This window comes from Vulpes lagopus, chromosome 16 (assembly GCF_018345385.1).
Source record: "Vulpes lagopus strain Blue_001 chromosome 16, ASM1834538v1, whole genome shotgun sequence".
Lineage (NCBI taxonomy): Eukaryota > Metazoa > Chordata > Mammalia > Carnivora > Canidae > Vulpes > Vulpes lagopus.
Genome location: NC_054839.1, coordinates 2,740,452 through 2,747,534, shown reverse-complemented (window position 1 = coordinate 2,747,534; position 7,083 = coordinate 2,740,452). Strand labels below are relative to the sequence as shown.

The window sequence follows — 7,083 nt, the reverse complement described above, 5'->3', positions numbered from 1 at the left end:
TCATGAATAAATAAATGAAATCTTTTAATAAAATAAATAAAAGCATTTAGTCAACTATACTATGTACTTTGTCAAACCAACTCCATTTTATTAAATGCCTATTTTACTTGGCACAGAGTAATTTGAAGACAACTTTGTCAGGTTACAATCTCTTCCATTTATTCACAGTGCATACTAAGTATGTACTAAGTCCCCAGCATGCGTGAGGTGGAAGGATGCCAGTGTTCATAAGACACAACCCTGGAGACTCATACAGTCTGCTTGAACTTGGGGGAATCCCAGGGAGACATTCCCAAAGGTTACATAATAACCTCGGACAAGAACCTTGAAACCTTGGACGTCAGAGCCAGGGGGACCCCTTACCAACCTTCTAGCCGGCACTGAGGCTCCACGAGCCAGTGCCTGGCAGCCACATGCTGCCCCCATGCTGGTGCCACAGGTAAGACACAGAGCCTGGTCCAGACTCACAGCCGCAGACCAATGCCCCACGAAGTCACGTTTCAAAACTTTCACATTCAGATTTCCAGTTTTACACTAAGTCCCCTTATAAACTCAGAGGCTGCTATTCCATAGGGTGGTTGCAAACCATTCTTTAGGGATTGGAAAGCCTATTTTCATGCCCTTTGATTGCATTGATGTTCATTCCGGATGACACATTCTCGGGATGCTTTCACCAGAGGCATCCTATATGGCAGGGCTGGGTGTGGGGGCCTGAGAAACCACAGAGCAGCCTGTCGTTGGACCTGAGTGAGTAATCCCCTTGCTGGAGGGCCTGGTGCACAAGTCCTGTTCCCATGGCATCCTAGACGTTGCAATTATTGCCAAATCCAAGTGAAACTCTTAGTTCTTATACCGATATCTGTTTTCTAAACTGATAGTTAATCAAGTAGAAGCTACTTTATTTGTATCTGATAGTATCTTTTCAAACTCTTTATTCAATCATTTGGGTCACAATTGAATTAGGAATTGACCAATTTAGGCAAGAAAATGTGGAGTTAAGACTTCTTTCTGTGATTCTTCCTCGTTCACAAAAAAAAAAAAAAAGTATTCGTTTTTAGTAGTGCTTTGGGATTGTTTTTGTTGCTTTTGTTTTGTTTTGTTAGCATTTTGAAGAGTCTTGTTGGAAACTCGGCTTCCAGAATGCTGGCTTGGCTGCCTTCTGTGCTATAATGCTCCTACTTTATGAAAATAGTTACAATATCTGCAGAGCCTCTGAGAGCCCCTCCTGCCACTGAGCAGCAGTGTGACCTTGGTAACAAAAGAACTAGAGGCATACATTTCCAAATCAGCACCGTGGTGACAATTAGAAAACCTTACCAGGTAGAGGTCAGCAGACCTGGTCATTCTTGAGGTGCCTTGATGTTATTGGTGCAAACTGTTTAATAAAATGCTGATGATCCACTGAGTTAAAAGAATTTCCAGAGACCTAATGTGTCCCTTGTCTGCATCACTCAGAATGCTTATGAAGGAGAAACTGGCTGTACCACTCACTGGCTCAGTGGCCTTGAGGAACTCCTCCACCTCTGTCAACCCCACATTTTTGTTCTGCAGAATGGAATAATAATGTTGTTATAGGTGTTAGAAGTAGATGGCCTCGTCTCCAGTATCTGGCAAATAATAGCTGTGGCCGGCACTTGTAATGCATGACCTCCGCCATCCCCATTGTGGCCCATTTTACCCTCCATGGACAGTGTTCATGGGTGTGATGTGGTGGTTCTTTCTCTGGGGTGGTCTCATTTAGCTATTCCTCCATATTTTACCTGTGTTTCTCAGGGCTCCTGATACCTCCTTATGTGGTGCGCATTCTTGTGTGCGTTTCTTCAAGAAGCTTCTCTGTTCTGGCCACCACCATTCCACTCCCTCCCAGGGTCAATTTGAAGGGGATGGAAACAAACATTTGAGTTTTCCATAGTTAAGCGTGGGAGGTGAAGACCTTCAGGTTTGGGATTCTAGAATGTGGAAGAGGTTGAACTCAGCACTGAAAATCAGGATCAAAAATTGTAAGAATTTGCATAAAAAGAATCAGGAAGAAAACAAGTCAGCCAGCACCTCAGCGAAGAAGGAGCACTCCTAGAAGCCAAGTGGAAGAGCCCAAAGAATGAGCCTATTCATGCTCCCAGCCATGTTCCAAACCCCAGTAAACAAAGTATGGCGCTTCCGATGAAGGATAAACATGTCTGGGCCGGCCCTCATTTCCCAGGTGTAGGGGAGGTGGGTTCTGGCGGGAGGTGGGCCAGGGCTAGGAATTCAGGGTCCGAGAGAATGGGGAATGAAGAGTAACTCAGGGGACAGGAGCAGAGGGGCCACTGGCAAGGCCCTGGATCTGCAGGGCTGGGAGCCATCTGCGCCTGCATCGCCTCGTATGTGAGAAGTACTCGTGACGCTTCCCCACAGACATGAATTGTGCGGCAGATGTCTCCCACCCCGTGCAGAGGAAAGACCAAGCTACACATTCCTGTTTCCTCGTGGGATGCCTGAGAATCCCTCACCACAGCGTGTCCTCTCCCCCTCCCTTGTCTCATTGTGGTCAGAGATAATTATTGGATATTTCCTGCCCTGCAAGCCATCTGGTCTTCTGTGGTGTCCTTCGTACTCTCTGTTTCTCTGACTACGATTGAAGGCCTAGAATATACAAGTGGAGGCGCTGAGACAGTTTAGCACCAAGAAAGTCAAGCCGAGGAGTGATCGTGTGTGTCCACGAGTCCTGGAGGGGCTGTAAGCACAGGCTCCATGCTGATCGTCACCCCACCTGCACCCCATGTAGAGAATGAGGGGAGAAGAATCCCCATCAGAGTAAGGGAAGGATGCCGTGAACCCCCTCGTCCCAGCCTGGTCCCCGCCTGGAGACAGGTGGGGCTGCAGGCACCCTCAGTATAAGTTCATGAGAAACAGGGAATAAAGTTCATCTCCCATGATTCTCTTTGGTAATGTAAAATTAAACTTTCTCATTTCTCCAAGGAGCTCATTTAAAATACCACTCAAAGGAAAAGGAAAATTAAAATCTCACACACACCTTCCACTGGCTTAGCTTCTTCATGGTCAGTCGCTGTCCCAGCCAAGAGTGATTTCCAAAAATGTAGAGTTTCTAAATGGCAATACAAGGATGTGGAAATTATGTTAGGATTATAACTTTATGACGGTAATGCCATATGACGCAAGCCTTATGTAAAAATGAAATGATATTTCTATTGAAATGCATTTCAGTTCTCTGGGAAACAAGGTTTTTAAGACCGGATTTTAATTACTGCATTTCAGCTAGGCTTCATGCCATAGTTCTAGACAATTTCAAGACAATCTTGCTATTAAAAGTTTTTAGAAAATAAACCCTGACTGCATGACTCAGATATAATGAGAGTCAAAATGTCTTTTCTGAAAACATGACTACAGGACCCATGGTGGGTGAAGACCTTCCTGCAGAACGCAGTGCTGGGTGAGCCCCATGCTCCCGCGTTCAGGGTGTCCTCCCTGCCTTTATCCACAACAGTTCAAGCAGGCATTGAAAGCATGAGGGAGGAATTAACACTAGAATTGCCTATGCTTTATGTTGATTCATTTATCTTGTTAACTTGGATTTCTTGCGTACCTCCAGTTGAGGATCTTATAACCCCCTTGACAAGGTGGCATGTGGGTATTATCTCACAGTCATCACAAAACAACAAGCCTACAGTGTGTGCTTTGTACCAGGCACTGTTTCACACTTTATGTATATTTGCTCCACTGTTACAATAACCCAATGAGGCAGGTCGCTCTATTCTCCTTTCTAGACGAGGAAGGTAAAGCACAGAGAGGTCCACTTGCCTGGTCAACCAGTTCTGACCCAGGCATTCCAACTCCAGAATCCATGCTGCGGACTGTTGTCTTCTGCTGCTGCTAAGCTAACCAACTGTCAACTACATACTCACTTTCTCCTCCCACCCTATCTCCAGCCATATCAGGCACCACAGAGAAATGCAAATGCAAGAAATAGGTTTCCTGCTCCTCAAAACATTCAACATACAATCATGATAGGACCCAGCAATCCCACTCCCATGTGAGTACCCAAGTGAATTAAAAACAGACATGCAGCAGCTGTTCGTAAAACCATATTCCTGGCAGCACCCTTCACAATCCTCAAAAGGTGGGAGCAACCTGGGTGTCTGTCAGCATGAACAGGAAGCAGAACGTGGTGTGGCCACACATTGGAAGAGTATTCAGCTCTGCAAAGGAGCGAAGTGCTGGCACACGCTACGGCGAGGGTGCACGGTGAAAACGGTATGCTCAGCAGACGCCAGTCACAGGGGGGCATTGAGTGTGTGTCTTACAGGAAATGTCTAGAACAGACCCATTCTCGAGGGAGAAAGCAAATTCCAGGTTACAGGGCCTGAAAGAGGGAAGAAATGAGAGGTATTGCCTAACGGGGCCTGTTTCAGTTTAGGATGATGACAGTGTTGGTACAACATTGTGAATGTGCTTAATACCAGTCAGTGGTATCCTTAAAACAGTTGAAAGGGTACATTTTTTAGAACACGTATTTTGCTATGATAAAAAATAATAATAATAAAGCTAAAGGAAGCAACTAAAGAGGGGCTGGGAGGCTCAATTGGTGAAGCATCTGACTTTTTTAAGATTTTTTATTTATTTATTCATGAGAGACACAGAATGAGAGAAGCAGAGGGAGAAGTAGGCTCCATGCAGGAAGCCCAATGTGGGACTCGATCCCAGGACCCCAGGATCATGCCCTGGGCCGAAGGCAGGCTCTAAACCGCTGAGCCACCCAGGTGTCTGCAGTGTCCGATTCTTGATTTCAGCTCACGTCATGATCTCAGGGTCATGGGATCAAGCCCCATGTCGGGCTCCATGCTGCATATGGAGTCTGCTGGAGATTCTCTTGCTCTTTAAAATAAATAGATCTTTTTTTTAAATTTTTTTTTAATTTTTATTTATTTATGATAGTCACAGAGAGAGAGAGAGAGGCAGAGACACAGGCAGAGGGAGAAGCAGGCTCCATGCACCGGGAGCCCGACGTGGGATTCGATCCCGGGTCTCCAGGATCGCGCCCTGGGCCAAAGGCAGGCGCCAAACTGCTGCGCCACCCAGGGATCCCTAAAATAAATAGATCTTAGGAAGAGAGAGAGAGAGAGGGAGAGAAAGGGAGGGGGGGAGGAAGGAAGGGAGGAAGGAAGGAAAGGAAGGAAGGAAGGAAAAATTTATTCCTGTCCTGAGGAGCTTATACTCCAGTTAAATACAGAAAGTTAACACGTAAAAAATGAGTGAGGACACAGTTATCTGCAAAGCTGAGCAACACGAATGGCAGAGCAGCAGACGTGAGAGTGCTCCGTGCGGCCACAGCACTGCGGGGCTGGGCCTCGAGCAGCAGAATACACTCCCGCAGTGATGCATCCTGAGCAAAAGGCCAGCGGCCGGACAGAGAGCAGGCCACGTCCAGATAGAGCACTTTCCCGCCGTCGGGTGGGCCCCACCACACAGGGCAGTTGGGGCCGCGGCGGGCCTGGAGCCCCGCTGGACGTGCTGGAAACAGCGTGAGAAAGCCAGTGCGGCCATGGGAAGGCTGGTGGCAGAGGCTGAAACAGGGCAGGGAAGCGTCAGCCAGCCAGCCAGGAGAGCTGGCCTGGACAGTATGGGCCGTTGCCCGAAGGCAAGGAAGAGGAACCAAGGAGGCTGGTGGCAGGAAGGCAGGAGAAGTGGGGTGGGGAGTCGGCCAAACAAGAGGAATGTCGCGCATCACAAAAAAGCAGTGGTCTGGATGAGGTGGTGGCTGATGACCTGTGTGCCGGACAGTTTGAACTCTGGGGCAAAAAGCAGGCGGAGGGGGGCTGGCTGCACAGGCGGAGTGGAGTCCTCTTGTTTTCTAGATGCTTCTAAGGGCCAGCGGGCATGTGAGGTGGCCTGGGGGCTTGCTGGCTGCTGGTAGTGGGAAGCAGAGCCCTGGCTGTGGAGGCTCTTTCTCTCTCCTTCGCTCTCCCTCTCTCTCCCCCCCATCTTTCTCTCTCTCACTATCTCTTCCGCTCTCCCTCTCTCCATCACCCTCCCCTTCTCCCTCACTCTCTCCCTCTCTCCTCTCTCCATCTCTCTCCCTCTCTCCTGTCTCTCTCCATCCCTCTCCCTGTTTCCTTCTGTCTCTCTCCATCTCTCTCCCTCTCTCCTTCTCTCTCTCTCCATCTCCATCTCCCTCTCTCTTTCTCTCTCTGTCTCCCTCCCACCTCATCGCCAGCCCTCAGTCTGCAAAGTTACATGACAATGTGACACATTTCTCCGGTAATTCTTACAGTCACCTTTCTAGACATGGTCATCTTATCAACTAAATATAAAACTGTTTCTAATTAAAATGTTTCCCCAACAGAATGTTTCACTACTGATGCCTTAGATCCAAATCTTTAGTTCCACTTGAGGGATATAGAATAAAATAGATAATAAGTAAGAACCCAGAAAAAGTAAAAGGCCTGAATGAAAATGAGACTAAAATAAATGAGATGTGCTCTTTTCTACTATTTTAAATAGACATTAGCAGGGTAGTTTTAGATTTACAGAAAAACTGCTCAGAAGGTAGAGAGACTTCCCACATCCTTGCCCCTTCTCACTCCCTGCTCCCCCAGTCGCTAACATCTTTCATTCAGGCAGTACATTTATTACAAGTGATGAACCAATATGGACCCTCCAATATTCTTTTTTTTCATGGGAATCTGTCTTTGGGGATTTGTGCAATTGAATAATGCGGATTGAAAGGAATTTTTAGAAACCAACCCAGGACTTGTGACAACGCGTGTGAGTTTCTCTCACTCTGTAAATGGAGGATCAGATGGTTCTTCCACAAGCAGGGATCCCCAGAGTATCTGTCTATAAGGAATTACCCTTGACTTCAGTGGGTGAGCTCTGTGCTTGGACAGGCTCCAAGAGTGATGGGATTTAGCCAGCAAGAAGTTCTAGAAAATGGAATCATTCTGTTTTCTCTGGAACATGCCTTCATGACTCCAGTTTGCATTAACAAACCATCAGACACACTCACCCACCCTTTTTCCTTTTAAAGGAAAGTGATCTCCAAAAGATAAAGACTGGACAATTTGTAATTAAACTCCATGACTATCT

At 47.0% G+C, this 7,083-nt stretch overlaps 1 protein-coding gene across 1 annotated transcript in view; it reads left to right on the top strand.

The window, feature by feature from the left end:
- Window positions 1–7,083, top strand: part of COL4A2 (collagen type IV alpha 2 chain) — a 169,918-nt gene that overhangs the window by 73,055 nt on the left and 89,780 nt on the right. The window lies entirely within an intron of this gene.